Below are 16344 nucleotides of genomic sequence, written 5' to 3' on the forward strand. Positions count from 1 at the left end.
CCAGCCCTCTTTTCATACAAACTCTCAGGTGCGACAAAGATGCTTCCACAAGCATTTTAAACTACTGTATTAAACGTAAGATGCGAAATTACAGTAATGAACTCAGTTTGTACAAGAATGCGCGGAGGAAGAGTGCTAGGAACTCGTTGAAAATAACGAAACACTGCGAATCGACAGATGTGCTCTTGAAATGCGTCAGAGCCTACTGTTTTGTAGGAGCGCTACATTCCAAAAACTAACTACATTAAAAAAAAAACCTGTTCCCGTCCGACCACCGAAGATAAGCAACAACGTTTATATTCGGATCGGCGACCGCCTGGGAACTCTGGCTGTCTTCATTTCTTGCTTTCTTGTCGCTACCCCTGCCAGCCGTTTTTTCATGCTACCTTTCTCATGTGACAAAGATGCTTCCATACTGATTTTAAACTATCGTAAGGTACGATATTAAGGAACTCAGTTTGAAAAGAGTGCGCCAAGGAAGACTTCCAAAGAGTCTCTGGAAATAAGAAAACAGTATGAAGTGACAGAAATGTTGTGAAGTACGTCAGGGCATATTGTTTTGTAGCAGTGCACAACGGCAAATTTGTAAACAAAAATTTACCTTTCGTCGCTACAAGAGATGGATACTTTGTCGAAAAGCCTGTGTCTTGTGTGCATGTTTTCGCACCTTTCCACGGCACGGCGCGGCACGGCACAGAGCTGCTCTGGTAGCTCCGAACGGCCGCACACGTCGCCTCGGACACGCCGGTTCGGCCCGCGCCCATCTCGCAGATGTTCCTCGTGCTTGTGCTGTCATATGGACCGCGACCCGAGCGGCAGCGAGCGGCAGTCGAGCAAAGTCGGGACAAGTCGGGACGGAAGGTGACAGCCGATTATGCACCGTGCGAATTACGCAAATATCTAGAAGCGCGACGCGTGTCAGGCAGGTGAGAACGCTTCTCTCGGTCCAGCAGGACACTGCCACACCCCGCGCAGTCCACCCGCCGCCCGGCCGCGCGCAATCCCTGCGACGGACAACAATAACAAGGTGCGTCTCCCTCGAGTGTCGGAGGCCGCACGAACCAAACGAATGACAGGCGGTGCAACGAGCAGCTGTGTTGTGCGTCTGACCCACGTGGCGGCGCGCCGCACTGCGCGTCGCCTTCGAGGTGGAAGGACGTGCATTGCGTCAAATGTGCCACCGAAAATGGCGATTGCGTGTATTGGGAGGAGAGGCGAAGCCTTCTTGTGCCGTGCGGCTACAGTATAAGGACGCCAACGGCCATACCATGTTGAATACACCGGTTCTCGTCCGATCACCGAAGTTAAGCAACATCGGGCCCGGTTAGTACTTGGATGGGTGACCGCCTGGGAACACCGGGTGCTGTTGGCTCCCTGTCTTCTTTTAAATTTTATGTCACTACACCTGCCAGCCCTCTTTTCATACAAACTCTCAGGTGCGACAAAGATGCTTCCACAAGCATTTTAAACTACTGTATTAAACGTAAGATGCGAAATTACAGTAATGAACTCAGTTTGTACAAGAATGCGCGGAGGAAGAGTGCTAGGAACTCGTTGAAAATAACGAAACACTGCGAATCGACAGATGTGCTCTTGAAATGCGTCAGAGCCTACTGTTTTGTAGGAGCGCTACATTCCAAAAATTAACTACATTAAAAAAAAAAACCTGTTCCCGTCCGACCACCGAAGATAAGCAACAACGTTTATATTCGGATCGGCGACCGCCTGGGAACTCTGGCTGTCTTCATTTCTTGCTTTCTTGTCGCTACCCCTGCCAGCCGTTTTTTCATGCTACCTTTCTCATGTGACAAAGATGCTTCCATACTGATTTTAAACTATCGTAAGGTACGATATTAAGGAACTCAGTTTGAAAAGAGTGCGCCAAGGAAGACTTCCAAAGAGTCTCTGGAAATAAGAAAACAGTATGAAGTGACAGAAATGTTGTGAAGTACGTCAGGGCATATTGTTTTGTAGCAGTGCACAACGGCAAATTTGTAAACAAAAATTTACCTTTCGTCGCTACAAGAGATGGATACTTTGTCGAAAAGCCTGTGTCTTGTGTGCATGTTTTCGCACCTTTCCACGGCACGGCGCGGCACAGAGCTGCTCTGGTAGCTCCGAACGGCCGCACACGTCGCCTCGGACACGCCGGTTCGGCCCGCGCCCATCTCGCAGATGTTCCTCGTGCTTGTGCTGTCATATGGACCGCGACCCGAGCGGCAGCGAGCGGCAGTCGAGCAAAGTCGGGACAAGTCGGGACGGAAGGTGACAGCCGATTATGCACCGTGCGAATTACGCAAATATCTAGAAGCGCGACGCGTGTCAGGCAGGTGAGAACGCTTCTCTCGGTCCAGCAGGACACTGCCACACCCCGCGCAGTCCACCCGCCGCCCGGCCGCGCGCAATCCCTGCGACGGACAACAATAACAAGGTGCGTCTCCCTCGAGTGTCGGAGGCCGCACGAACCAAACGAATGACAGGCGGTGCAACGAGCAGCTGTGTTGTGCGTCTGACCCACGTGGCGGCGCGCCGCACTGCGCGTCGCCTTCGAGGTGGAAGGACGTGCATTGCGTCAAATGTGCCACCGAAAATGGCGATTGCGTGTATTGGGAGGAGAGGCGAAGCCTTCTTGTGCCGTGCGGCTACAGTATAAGGACGCCAACGGCCATACCATGTTGAATACACCGGTTCTCGTCCGATCACCGAAGTTAAGCAACATCGGGCCCGGTTAGTACTTGGATGGGTGACCGCCTGGGAACACCGGGTGCTGTTGGCTCCCTGTCTTCTTTTAAATTTTATGTCACTACACCTGCCAGCCCTCTTTTCATACAAACTCTCAGGTGCGACAAAGATGCTTCCACAAGCATTTTAAACTACTGTATTAAACGTAAGATGCGAAATTACAGTAATGAACTCAGTTTGTACAAGAATGCGCGGAGGAAGAGTGCTAGGAACTCGTTGAAAATAACGAAACACTGCGAATCGACAGATGTGCTCTTGAAATGCGTCAGAGCCTACTGTTTTGTAGGAGCGCTACATTCCAAAAACTAACTACATTAAAAAAAAAACCTGTTCCCGTCCGACCACCGAAGATAAGCAACAACGTTTATATTCGGATCGGCGACCGCCTGGGAACTCTGGCTGTCTTCATTTCTTGCTTTCTTGTCGCTACCCCTGCCAGCCGTTTTTTCATGCTACCTTTCTCATGTGACAAAGATGCTTCCATACTGATTTTAAACTATCGTAAGGTACGATATTAAGGAACTCAGTTTGAAAAGAGTGCGCCAAGGAAGACTTCCAAAGAGTCTCTGGAAATAAGAAAACAGTATGAAGTGACAGAAATGTTGTGAAGTACGTCAGGGCATATTGTTTTGTAGCAGTGCACAACGGCAAATTTGTAAACAAAAATTTACCTTTCGTCGCTACAAGAGATGGATACTTTGTCGAAAAGCCTGTGTCTTGTGTGCATGTTTTCGCACCTTTCCACGGCACGGCGCGGCACGGCACAGAGCTGCTCTGGTAGCTCCGAACGGCCGCACACGTCGCCTCGGACACGCCGGTTCGGCCCGCGCCCATCTCGCAGATGTTCCTCGTGCTTGTGCTGTCATATGGACCGCGACCCGAGCGGCAGCGAGCGGCAGTCGAGCAAAGTCGGGACAAGTCGGGACGGAAGGTGACAGCCGATTATGCACCGTGCGAATTACGCAAATATCTAGAAGCGCGACGCGTGTCAGGCAGGTGAGAACGCTTCTCTCGGTCCAGCAGGACACTGCCACACCCCGCGCAGTCCACCCGCCGCCCGGCCGCGCGCAATCCCTGCGACGGACAACAATAACAAGGTGCGTCTCCCTCGAGTGTCGGAGGCCGCACGAACCAAACGAATGACAGGCGGTGCAACGAGCATCTGTGTTGTGCGTCTGACCCACGTGGCGGCGCGCCGCACTGCGCGTCGCCTTCGAGGTGGAAGGACGTGCATTGCGTCAAATGTGCCACCGAAAATGGCGATTGCGTGTATTGGGAGGAGAGGCGAAGCCTTCTTGTGCCGTGCGGCTACAGTATAAGGACGCCAACGGCCATACCATGTTGAATACACCGGTTCTCGTCCGATCACCGAAGTTAAGCAACATCGGGCCCGGTGAGTACTTGGATGGGTGACCGCCTGGGAACACCGGGTGCTGTTGGCTCCCTGTCTTCTTTTAAATTTTATGTCACTACACCTGCCAGCCCTCTTTTCATACAAACTCTCAGGTGCGACAAAGATGCTTCCACAAGCATTTTAAACTACTGTATTAAACGTAAGATGCGAAATTACAGTAATGAACTCAGTTTGTACAAGAATGCGCGGAGGAAGAGTGCTAGGAACTCGTTGAAAATAACGAAACACTGCGAATCGACAGATGTGCTCTTGAAATGCGTCAGAGCCTACTGTTTTGTAGGAGCGCTACATTCCAAAAACTAACTACATTAAAAAAAAAACCTGTTCCCGTCCGACCACCGAAGATAAGCAACAACGTTTATATTCGGATCGGCGACCGCCTGGGAACTCTGGCTGTCTTCATTTCTTGCTTTCTTGTCGCTACCCCTGCCAGCCGTTTTTTCATGCTACCTTTCTCATGTGACAAAGATGCTTCCATACTGATTTTAAACTATCGTAAGGTACGATATTAAGGAACTCAGTTTGAAAAGAGTGCGCCAAGGAAGACTTCCAAAGAGTCTCTGGAAATAACAAAACAGTATGAAGTGACAGAAATGTTGTGAAGTACGTCAGGGCATATTGTTTTGTAGCAGTGCACAACGGCAAATTTGTAAACAAAAATTTACCTTTCGTCGCTACAAGAGATGGATACTTTGTCGAAAAGCCTGTGTCTTGTGTGCATGTTTTCGCACCTTTCCACGGCACGGCGCGGCACGGCACAGAGCTGCTCTGGTAGCTCCGAACGGCCGCACACGTCGCCTCGGACACGCCGGTTCGGCCCGCGCCCATCTCGCAGATGTTCCTCGTGCTTGTGCTGTCATATGGACCGCGACCCGAGCGGCAGCGAGCGGCAGTCGAGCAAAGTCGGGACAAGTCGGGACGGAAGGTGACAGCCGATTATGCACCGTGCGAATTACGCAAATATCTAGAAGCGCGACGCGTGTCAGGCAGGTGAGAACGCTTCTCTCGGTCCAGCAGGACACTGCCACACCCCGCGCAGTCCACCCGCCGCCCGGCCGCGCGCAATCCCTGCGACGGACAACAATAACAAGGTGCGTCTCCCTCGAGTGTCGGAGGCCGCACGAACCAAACGAATGACAGGCGGTGCAACGAGCAGCTGTGTTGTGCGTCTGACCCACGTGGCGGCGCGCCGCACTGCGCGTCGCCTTCGAGGTGGAAGGACGTGCATTGCGTCAAATGTGCCACCGAAAATGGCGATTGCGTGTATTGGGAGGAGAGGCGAAGCCTTCTTGTGCCGTGCGGCTACAGTATAAGGACGCCAACGGCCATACCATGTTGAATACACCGGTTCTCGTCCGATCACCGAAGTTAAGCAACATCGGGCCCGGTTAGTACTTGGATGGGTGACCGCCTGGGAACACCGGGTGCTGTTGGCTCCCTGTCTTCTTTTAAATTTTATGTCACTACACCTGCCAGCCCTCTTTTCATACAAACTCTCAGGTGCGACAAAGATGCTTCCACAAGCATTTTAAACTACTGTATTAAACGTAAGATGCGAAATTACAGTAATGAACTCAGTTTGTACAAGAATGCGCGGAGGAAGAGTGCTAGGAACTCGTTGAAAATAACGAAACACTGCGAATCGACAGATGTGCTCTTGAAATGCGTCAGAGCCTACTGTTTTGTAGGAGCGCTACATTCCAAAAACTAACTACATTAAAAAAAAAACCTGTTCCCGTCCGACCACCGAAGATAAGCAACAACGTTTATATTCGGATCGGCGACCGCCTGGGAACTCTGGCTGTCTTCATTTCTTGCTTTCTTGTCGCTACCCCTGCCAGCCGTTTTTTCATGCTACCTTTCTCATGTGACAAAGATGCTTCCATACTGATTTTAAACTATCGTAAGGTACGATATTAAGGAACTCAGTTTGAAAAGAGTGCGCCAAGGAAGACTTCCAAAGAGTCTCTGGAAATAAGAAAACAGTATGAAGTGACAGAAATGTTGTGAAGTACGTCAGGGCATATTGTTTTGTAGCAGTGCACAACGGCAAATTTGTAAACAAAAATTTACCTTTCGTCGCTACAAGAGATGGATACTTTGTCGAAAAGCCTGTGTCTTGTGTGCATGTTTTCGCACCTTTCCACGGCACGGCGCGGCACGGCACAGAGCTGCTCTGGTAGCTCCGAACGGCCGCACACGTCGCCTCGGACACGCCGGTTCGGCCCGCGCCCATCTCGCAGATGTTCCTCGTGCTTGTGCTGTCATATGGACCGCGACCCGAGCGGCAGCGAGCGGCAGTCGAGCAAAGTCGGGACAAGTCGGGACGGAAGGTGACAGCCGATTATGCACCGTGCGAATTACGCAAATATCTAGAAGCGCGACGCGTGTCAGGCAGGTGAGAACGCTTCTCTCGGTCCAGCAGGACACTGCCACACCCCGCGCAGTCCACCCGCCGCCCGGCCGCGCGCAATCCCTGCGACGGACAACAATAACAAGGTGCGTCTCCCTCGAGTGTCGGAGGCCGCACGAACCAAACGAATGACAGGCGGTGCAACGAGCAGCTGTGTTGTGCGTCTGACCCACGTGGCGGCGCGCCGCACTGCGCGTCGCCTTCGAGGTGGAAGGACGTGCATTGCGTCAAATGTGCCACCGAAAATGGCGATTGCGTGTATTGGGAGGAGAGGCGAAGCCTTCTTGTGCCGTGCGGCTACAGTATAAGGACGCCAACGGCCATACCATGTTGAATACACCGGTTCTCGTCCGATCACCGAAGTTAAGCAACATCGGGCCCGGTTAGTACTTGGATGGGTGACCGCCTGGGAACACCGGGTGCTGTTGGCTCCCTGTCTTCTTTTAAATTTTATGTCACTACACCTGCCAGCCCTCTTTTCATACAAACTCTCAGGTGCGACAAAGATGCTTCCACAAGCATTTTAAACTACTGTATTAAACGTAAGATGCGAAATTACAGTAATGAACTCAGTTTGTACAAGAATGCGCGGAGGAAGAGTGCTAGGAACTCGTTGAAAATAACGAAACACTGCGAATCGACAGATGTGCTCTTGAAATGCGTCAGAGCCTACTGTTTTGTAGGAGCGCTACATTCCAAAAACTAACTACATTAAAAAAAAAACCTGTTCCCGTCCGACCACCGAAGATAAGCAACAACGTTTATATTCGGATCGGCGACCGCCTGGGAACTCTGGCTGTCTTCATTTCTTGCTTTCTTGTCGCTACCCCTGCCAGCCGTTTTTTCATGCTACCTTTCTCATGTGACAAAGATGCTTCCATACTGATTTTAAACTATCGTAAGGTACGATATTAAGGAACTCAGTTTGAAAAGAGTGCGCCAAGGAAGACTTCCAAAGAGTCTCTGGAAATAAGAAAACAGTATGAAGTGACAGAAATGTTGTGAAGTACGTCAGGGCATATTGTTTTGTAGCAGTGCACAACGGCAAATTTGTAAACAAAAATTTACCTTTCGTCGCTACAAGAGATGGATACTTTGTCGAAAAGCCTGTGTCTTGTGTGCATGTTTTCGCACCTTTCCACGGCACGGCGCGGCACGGCACAGAGCTGCTCTGGTAGCTCCGAACGGCCGCACACGTCGCCTCGGACACGCCGGTTCGGCCCGCGCCCATCTCGCAGATGTTCCTCGTGCTTGTGCTGTCATATGGACCGCGACCCGAGCGGCAGCGAGCGGCAGTCGAGCAAAGTCGGGACAAGTCGGGACGGAAGGTGACAGCCGATTATGCACCGTGCGAATTACGCAAATATCTAGAAGCGCGACGCGTGTCAGGCAGGTGAGAACGCTTCTCTCGGTCCAGCAGGACACTGCCACACCCCGCGCAGTCCACCCGCCGCCCGGCCGCGCGCAATCCCTGCGACGGACAACAATAACAAGGTGCGTCTCCCTCGAGTGTCGGAGGCCGCACGAACCAAACGAATGACAGGCGGTGCAACGAGCATCTGTGTTGTGCGTCTGACCCACGTGGCGGCGCGCCGCACTGCGCGTCGCCTTCGAGGTGGAAGGACGTGCATTGCGTCAAATGTGCCACCGAAAATGGCGATTGCGTGTATTGGGAGGAGAGGCGAAGCCTTCTTGTGCCGTGCGGCTACAGTATAAGGACGCCAACGGCCATACCATGTTGAATACACCGGTTCTCGTCCGATCACCGAAGTTAAGCAACATCGGGCCCGGTTAGTACTTGGATGGGTGACCGCCTGGGAACACCGGGTGCTGTTGGCTCCCTGTCTTCTTTTAAATTTTATGTCACTACACCTGCCAGCCCTCTTTTCATACAAACTCTCAGGTGCGACAAAGATGCTTCCACAAGCATTTTAAACTACTGTATTAAACGTAAGATGCGAAATTACAGTAATGAACTCAGTTTGTACAAGAATGCGCGGAGGAAGAGTGCTAGGAACTCGTTGAAAATAACGAAACACTGCGAATCGACAGATGTGCTCTTGAAATGCGTCAGAGCCTACTGTTTTGTAGGAGCGCTACATTCCAAAAACTAACTACATTAAAAAAAAAACCTGTTCCCGTCCGACCACCGAAGATAAGCAACAACGTTTATATTCGGATCGGCGACCGCCTGGGAACTCTGGCTGTCTTCATTTCTTGCTTTCTTGTCGCTACCCCTGCCAGCCGTTTTTTCATGCTACCTTTCTCATGTGACAAAGATGCTTCCATACTGATTTTAAACTATCGTAAGGTACGATATTAAGGAACTCAGTTTGAAAAGAGTGCGCCAAGGAAGACTTCCAAAGAGTCTCTGGAAATAAGAAAACAGTATGAAGTGACAGAAATGTTGTGAAGTACGTCAGGGCATATTGTTTTGTAGCAGTGCACAACGGCAAATTTGTAAACAAAAATTTACCTTTCGTCGCTACAAGAGATGGATACTTTGTCGAAAAGCCTGTGTCTTGTGTGCATGTTTTCGCACCTTTCCACGGCACGGCGCGGCACGGCACAGAGCTGCTCTGGTAGCTCCGAACGGCCGCACACGTCGCCTCGGACACGCCGGTTCGGCCCGCGCCCATCTCGCAGATGTTCCTCGTGCTTGTGCTGTCATATGGACCGCGACCCGAGCGGCAGCGAGCGGCAGTCGAGCAAAGTCGGGACAAGTCGGGACGGAAGGTGACAGCCGATTATGCACCGTGCGAATTACGCAAATATCTAGAAGCGCGACGCGTGTCAGGCAGGTGAGAACGCTTCTCTCGGTCCAGCAGGACACTGCCACACCCCGCGCAGTCCACCCGCCGCCCGGCCGCGCGCAATCCCTGCGACGGACAACAATAACAAGGTGCGTCTCCCTCGAGTGTCGGAGGCCGCACGAACCAAACGAATGACAGGCGGTGCAACGAGCATCTGTGTTGTGCGTCTGACCCACGTGGCGGCGCGCCGCACTGCGCGTCGCCTTCGAGGTGGAAGGACGTGCATTGCGTCAAATGTGCCACCGAAAATGGCGATTGCGTGTATTGGGAGGAGAGGCGAAGCCTTCTTGTGCCGTGCGGCTACAGTATAAGGACGCCAACGGCCATACCATGTTGAATACACCGGTTCTCGTCCGATCACCGAAGTTAAGCAACATCGGGCCCGGTTAGTACTTGGATGGGTGACCGCCTGGGAACACCGGGTGCTGTTGGCTCCCTGTCTTCTTTTAAATTTTATGTCACTACACCTGCCAGCCCTCTTTTCATACAAACTCTCAGGTGCGACAAAGATGCTTCCACAAGCATTTTAAACTACTGTATTAAACGTAAGATGCGAAATTACAGTAATGAACTCAGTTTGTACAAGAATGCGCGGAGGAAGAGTGCTAGGAACTCGTTGAAAATAACGAAACACTGCGAATCGACAGATGTGCTCTTGAAATGCGTCAGAGCCTACTGTTTTGTAGGAGCGCTACATTCCAAAAACTAACTACATTAAAAAAAAAACCTGTTCCCGTCCGACCACCGAAGATAAGCAACAACGTTTATATTCGGATCGGCGACCGCCTGGGAACTCTGGCTGTCTTCATTTCTTGCTTTCTTGTCGCTACCCCTGCCAGCCGTTTTTTCATGCTACCTTTCTCATGTGACAAAGATGCTTCCATACTGATTTTAAACTATCGTAAGGTACGATATTAAGGAACTCAGTTTGAAAAGAGTGCGCCAAGGAAGACTTCCAAAGAGTCTCTGGAAATAAGAAAACAGTATGAAGTGACAGAAATGTTGTGAAGTACGTCAGGGCATATTGTTTTGTAGCAGTGCACAACGGCAAATTTGTAAACAAAAATTTACCTTTCGTCGCTACAAGAGATGGATACTTTGTCGAAAAGCCTGTGTCTTGTGTGCATGTTTTCGCACCTTTCCACGGCACGGCGCGGCACGGCACAGAGCTGCTCTGGTAGCTCCGAACGGCCGCACACGTCGCCTCGGACACGCCGGTTCGGCCCGCGCCCATCTCGCAGATGTTCCTCGTGCTTGTGCTGTCATATGGACCGCGACCCGAGCGGCAGCGAGCGGCAGTCGAGCAAAGTCGGGACAAGTCGGGACGGAAGGTGACAGCCGATTATGCACCGTGCGAATTACGCAAATATCTAGAAGCGCGACGCGTGTCAGGCAGGTGAGAACGCTTCTCTCGGTCCAGCAGGACACTGCCACACCCCGCGCAGTCCACCCGCCGCCCGGCCGCGCGCAATCCCTGCGACGGACAACAATAACAAGGTGCGTCTCCCTCGAGTGTCGGAGGCCGCACGAACCAAACGAATGACAGGCGGTGCAACGAGCATCTGTGTTGTGCGTCTGACCCACGTGGCGGCGCGCCGCACTGCGCGTCGCCTTCGAGGTGGAAGGACGTGCATTGCGTCAAATGTGCCACCGAAAATGGCGATTGCGTGTATTGGGAGGAGAGGCGAAGCCTTCTTGTGCCGTGCGGCTACAGTATAAGGACGCCAACGGCCATACCATGTTGAATACACCGGTTCTCGTCCGATCACCGAAGTTAAGCAACATCGGGCCCGGTTAGTACTTGGATGGGTGACCGCCTGGGAACACCGGGTGCTGTTGGCTCCCTGTCTTCTTTTAAATTTTATGTCACTACACCTGCCAGCCCTCTTTTCATACAAACTCTCAGGTGCGACAAAGATGCTTCCACAAGCATTTTAAACTACTGTATTAAACGTAAGATGCGAAATTACAGTAATGAACTCAGTTTGTACAAGAATGCGCGGAGGAAGAGTGCTAGGAACTCGTTGAAAATAACGAAACACTGCGAATCGACAGATGTGCTCTTGAAATGCGTCAGAGCCTACTGTTTTGTAGGAGCGCTACATTCCAAAAACTAACTACATTAAAAAAAAAACCTGTTCCCGTCCGACCACCGAAGATAAGCAACAACGTTTATATTCGGATCGGCGACCGCCTGGGAACTCTGGCTGTCTTCATTTCTTGCTTTCTTGTCGCTACCCCTGCCAGCCGTTTTTTCATGCTACCTTTCTCATGTGACAAAGATGCTTCCATACTGATTTTAAACTATCGTAAGGTACGATATTAAGGAACTCAGTTTGAAAAGAGTGCGCCAAGGAAGACTTCCAAAGAGTCTCTGGAAATAAGAAAACAGTATGAAGTGACAGAAATGTTGTGAAGTACGTCAGGGCATATTGTTTTGTAGCAGTGCACAACGGCAAATTTGTAAACAAAAATTTACCTTTCGTCGCTACAAGAGATGGATACTTTGTCGAAAAGCCTGTGTCTTGTGTGCATGTTTTCGCACCTTTCCACGGCACGGCGCGGCACGGCACAGAGCTGCTCTGGTAGCTCCGAACGGCCGCACACGTCGCCTCGGACACGCCGGTTCGGCCCGCGCCCATCTCGCAGATGTTCCTCGTGCTTGTGCTGTCATATGGACCGCGACCCGAGCGGCAGCGAGCGGCAGTCGAGCAAAGTCGGGACAAGTCGGGACGGAAGGTGACAGCCGATTATGCACCGTGCGAATTACGCAAATATCTAGAAGCGCGACGCGTGTCAGGCAGGTGAGAACGCTTCTCTCGGTCCAGCAGGACACTGCCACACCCCGCGCAGTCCACCCGCCGCCCGGCCGCGCGCAATCCCTGCGACGGACAACAATAACAAGGTGCGTCTCCCTCGAGTGTCGGAGGCCGCACGAACCAAACGAATGACAGGCGGTGCAACGAGCATCTGTGTTGTGCGTCTGACCCACGTGGCGGCGCGCCGCACTGCGCGTCGCCTTCGAGGTGGAAGGACGTGCATTGCGTCAAATGTGCCACCGAAAATGGCGATTGCGTGTATTGGGAGGAGAGGCGAAGCCTTCTTGTGCCGTGCGGCTACAGTATAAGGACGCCAACGGCCATACCATGTTGAATACACCGGTTCTCGTCCGATCACCGAAGTTAAGCAACATCGGGCCCGGTTAGTACTTGGATGGGTGACCGCCTGGGAACACCGGGTGCTGTTGGCTCCCTGTCTTCTTTTAAATTTTATGTCACTACACCTGCCAGCCCTCTTTTCATACAAACTCTCAGGTGCGACAAAGATGCTTCCACAAGCATTTTAAACTACTGTATTAAACGTAAGATGCGAAATTACAGTAATGAACTCAGTTTGTACAAGAATGCGCGGAGGAAGAGTGCTAGGAACTCGTTGAAAATAACGAAACACTGCGAATCGACAGATGTGCTCTTGAAATGCGTCAGAGCCTACTGTTTTGTAGGAGCGCTACATTCCAAAAACTAACTACATTAAAAAAAAAACCTGTTCCCGTCCGACCACCGAAGATAAGCAACAACGTTTATATTCGGATCGGCGACCGCCTGGGAACTCTGGCTGTCTTCATTTCTTGCTTTCTTGTCGCTACCCCTGCCAGCCGTTTTTTCATGCTACCTTTCTCATGTGACAAAGATGCTTCCATACTGATTTTAAACTATCGTAAGGTACGATATTAAGGAACTCAGTTTGAAAAGAGTGCGCCAAGGAAGACTTCCAAAGAGTCTCTGGAAATAAGAAAACAGTATGAAGTGACAGAAATGTTGTGAAGTACGTCAGGGCATATTGTTTTGTAGCAGTGCACAACGGCAAATTTGTAAACAAAAATTTACCTTTCGTCGCTACAAGAGATGGATACTTTGTCGAAAAGCCTGTGTCTTGTGTGCATGTTTTCGCACCTTTCCACGGCACGGCGCGGCACGGCACAGAGCTGCTCTGGTAGCTCCGAACGGCCGCACACGTCGCCTCGGACACGCCGGTTCGGCCCGCGCCCATCTCGCAGATGTTCCTCGTGCTTGTGCTGTCATATGGACCGCGACCCGAGCGGCAGCGAGCGGCAGTCGAGCAAAGTCGGGACAAGTCGGGACGGAAGGTGACAGCCGATTATGCACCGTGCGAATTACGCAAATATCTAGAAGCGCGACGCGTGTCAGGCAGGTGAGAACGCTTCTCTCGGTCCAGCAGGACACTGCCACACCCCGCGCAGTCCACCCGCCGCCCGGCCGCGCGCAATCCCTGCGACGGACAACAATAACAAGGTGCGTCTCCCTCGAGTGTCGGAGGCCGCACGAACCAAACGAATGACAGGCGGTGCAACGAGCAGCTGTGTTGTGCGTCTGACCCACGTGGCGGCGCGCCGCACTGCGCGTCGCCTTCGAGGTGGAAGGACGTGCATTGCGTCAAATGTGCCACCGAAAATGGCGATTGCGTGTATTGGGAGGAGAGGCGAAGCCTTCTTGTGCCGTGCGGCTACAGTATAAGGACGCCAACGGCCATACCATGTTGAATACACCGGTTCTCGTCCGATCACCGAAGTTAAGCAACATCGGGCCCGGTTAGTACTTGGATGGGTGACCGCCTGGGAACACCGGGTGCTGTTGGCTCCCTGTCTTCTTTTAAATTTTATGTCACTACACCTGCCAGCCCTCTTTTCATACAAACTCTCAGGTGCGACAAAGATGCTTCCACAAACATTTTAAACTACTGTATTAAACGTAAGATGCGAAATTACAGTAATGAACTCAGTTTGTACAAGAATGCGCGGAGGAAGAGTGCTAGGAACTCGTTGAAAATAACGAAACACTGCGAATCGACAGATGTGCTCTTGAAATGCGTCAGAGCCTACTGTTTTGTAGGAGCGCTACATTCCAAAAACTAACTACATTAAAAAAAAAACCTGTTCCCGTCCGACCACCGAAGATAAGCAACAACGTTTATATTCGGATCGGCGACCGCCTGGGAACTCTGGCTGTCTTCATTTCTTGCTTTCTTGTCGCTACCCCTGCCAGCCGTTTTTTCATGCTACCTTTCTCATGTGACAAAGATGCTTCCATACTGATTTTAAACTATCGTAAGGTACGATATTAAGGAACTCAGTTTGAAAAGAGTGCGCCAAGGAAGACTTCCAAAGAGTCTCTGGAAATAAGAAAACAGTATGAAGTGACAGAAATGTTGTGAAGTACGTCAGGGCATATTGTTTTGTAGCAGTGCACAACGGCAAATTTGTAAACAAAAATTTACCTTTCGTCGCTACAAGAGATGGATACTTTGTCGAAAAGCCTGTGTCTTGTGTGCATGTTTTCGCACCTTTCCACGGCACGGCGCGGCACGGCACAGAGCTGCTCTGGTAGCTCCGAACGGCCGCACACGTCGCCTCGGACACGCCGGTTCGGCCCGCGCCCATCTCGCAGATGTTCCTCGTGCTTGTGCTGTCATATGGACCGCGACCCGAGCGGCAGCGAGCGGCAGTCGAGCAAAGTCGGGACAAGTCGGGACGGAAGGTGACAGCCGATTATGCACCGTGCGAATTACGCAAATATCTAGAAGCGCGACGCGTGTCAGGCAGGTGAGAACGCTTCTCTCGGTCCAGCAGGACACTGCCACACCCCGCGCAGTCCACCCGCCGCCCGGCCGCGCGCAATCCCTGCGACGGACAACAATAACAAGGTGCGTCTCCCTCGAGTGTCGGAGGCCGCACGAACCAAACGAATGACAGGCGGTGCAACGAGCATCTGTGTTGTGCGTCTGACCCACGTGGCGGCGCGCCGCACTGCGCGTCGCCTTCGAGGTGGAAGGACGTGCATTGCGTCAAATGTGCCACCGAAAATGGCGATTGCGTGTATTGGGAGGAGAGGCGAAGCCTTCTTGTGCCGTGCGGCTACAGTATAAGGACGCCAACGGCCATACCATGTTGAATACACCGGTTCTCGTCCGATCACCGAAGTTAAGCAACATCGGGCCCGGTTAGTACTTGGATGGGTGACCGCCTGGGAACACCGGGTGCTGTTGGCTCCCTGTCTTCTTTTAAATTTTATGTCACTACACCTGCCAGCCCTCTTTTCATACAAACTCTCAGGTGCGACAAAGATGCTTCCACAAGCATTTTAAACTACTGTATTAAACGTAAGATGCGAAATTACAGTAATGAACTCAGTTTGTACAAGAATGCGCGGAGGAAGAGTGCTAGGAACTCGTTGAAAATAACGAAACACTGCGAATCGACAGATGTGCTCTTGAAATGCGTCAGAGCCTACTGTTTTGTAGGAGCGCTACATTCCAAAAACTAACTACATTAAAAAAAAAACCTGTTCCCGTCCGACCACCGAAGATAAGCAACAACGTTTATATTCGGATCGGCGACCGCCTGGGAACTCTGGCTGTCTTCATTTCTTGCTTTCTTGTCGCTACCCCTGCCAGCCGTTTTTTCATGCTACCTTTCTCATGTGACAAAGATGCTTCCATACTGATTTTAAACTATCGTAAGGTACGATATTAAGGAACTCAGTTTGAAAAGAGTGCGCCAAGGAAGACTTCCAAAGAGTCTCTGGAAATAAGAAAACAGTATGAAGTGACAGAAATGTTGTGAAGTACGTCAGGGCATATTGTTTTGTAGCAGTGCACAACGGCAAATTTGTAAACAAAAATTTACCTTTCGTCGCTACAAGAGATGGATACTTTGTCGAAAAGCCTGTGTCTTGTGTGCATGTTTTCGCACCTTTCCACGGCACGGCGCGGCACGGCACAGAGCTGCTCTGGTAGCTCCGAACGGCCGCACACGTCGCCTCGGACACGCCGGTTCGGCCCGCGCCCATCTCGCAGATGTTCCTCGTGCTTGTGCTGTCATATGGACCGCGACCCGAGCGGCAGCGAGCGGCAGTCGAGCAAAGTCGGGACAAGTCGGGACGGAA

The 16344-nt window shown here is 51.6% G+C and overlaps 11 non-coding genes across 11 annotated transcripts; all 11 read left to right on the forward strand.

The window, feature by feature from the left end:
- Window positions 1-1253: 1253 nt before the first annotated feature.
- Window positions 1254-1372, forward strand: LOC126320308 (5S ribosomal RNA). Its single transcript, XR_007558040.1, has one exon. It is a non-coding gene; the product is annotated as a 5S ribosomal RNA (ribosomal RNA).
- A 1285-nt stretch (window positions 1373-2657) lies between these two features.
- Window positions 2658-2776, forward strand: LOC126320309 (5S ribosomal RNA). The gene has a single exon (XR_007558041.1). It is a non-coding gene; the product is annotated as a 5S ribosomal RNA (ribosomal RNA).
- A 1289-nt stretch (window positions 2777-4065) lies between these two features.
- Window positions 4066-4184, forward strand: LOC126320301 (5S ribosomal RNA). Its single transcript, XR_007558033.1, has one exon. It is a non-coding gene; the product is annotated as a 5S ribosomal RNA (ribosomal RNA).
- A 1289-nt stretch (window positions 4185-5473) lies between these two features.
- LOC126320310 (5S ribosomal RNA) lies at window positions 5474-5592 on the forward strand. The gene has a single exon (XR_007558042.1). It is a non-coding gene; the product is annotated as a 5S ribosomal RNA (ribosomal RNA).
- Window positions 5593-6881: 1289 nt separating this feature from the next.
- On the forward strand, window positions 6882-7000 carry LOC126320311 (5S ribosomal RNA). The gene has a single exon (XR_007558043.1). It is a non-coding gene; the product is annotated as a 5S ribosomal RNA (ribosomal RNA).
- Window positions 7001-8289: 1289 nt separating this feature from the next.
- Window positions 8290-8408, forward strand: LOC126320313 (5S ribosomal RNA). The gene has a single exon (XR_007558045.1). It is a non-coding gene; the product is annotated as a 5S ribosomal RNA (ribosomal RNA).
- A 1289-nt stretch (window positions 8409-9697) lies between these two features.
- LOC126320314 (5S ribosomal RNA) lies at window positions 9698-9816 on the forward strand. Its single transcript, XR_007558046.1, has one exon. It is a non-coding gene; the product is annotated as a 5S ribosomal RNA (ribosomal RNA).
- Window positions 9817-11105: 1289 nt separating this feature from the next.
- On the forward strand, window positions 11106-11224 carry LOC126320315 (5S ribosomal RNA). The gene has a single exon (XR_007558047.1). It is a non-coding gene; the product is annotated as a 5S ribosomal RNA (ribosomal RNA).
- A 1289-nt stretch (window positions 11225-12513) lies between these two features.
- On the forward strand, window positions 12514-12632 carry LOC126320316 (5S ribosomal RNA). The gene has a single exon (XR_007558048.1). It is a non-coding gene; the product is annotated as a 5S ribosomal RNA (ribosomal RNA).
- Window positions 12633-13921: 1289 nt separating this feature from the next.
- LOC126320317 (5S ribosomal RNA) lies at window positions 13922-14040 on the forward strand. The gene has a single exon (XR_007558049.1). It is a non-coding gene; the product is annotated as a 5S ribosomal RNA (ribosomal RNA).
- Window positions 14041-15329: 1289 nt separating this feature from the next.
- On the forward strand, window positions 15330-15448 carry LOC126320318 (5S ribosomal RNA). The gene has a single exon (XR_007558050.1). It is a non-coding gene; the product is annotated as a 5S ribosomal RNA (ribosomal RNA).
- The last annotated feature ends 896 nt before the right edge of the window (window positions 15449-16344 follow it).

The sequence above is a fragment of the Schistocerca gregaria genome, unplaced genomic scaffold, assembly GCF_023897955.1.
Source record: "Schistocerca gregaria isolate iqSchGreg1 unplaced genomic scaffold, iqSchGreg1.2 ptg000714l, whole genome shotgun sequence".
NCBI classification, from domain to species: domain Eukaryota; kingdom Metazoa; phylum Arthropoda; class Insecta; order Orthoptera; family Acrididae; genus Schistocerca; species Schistocerca gregaria.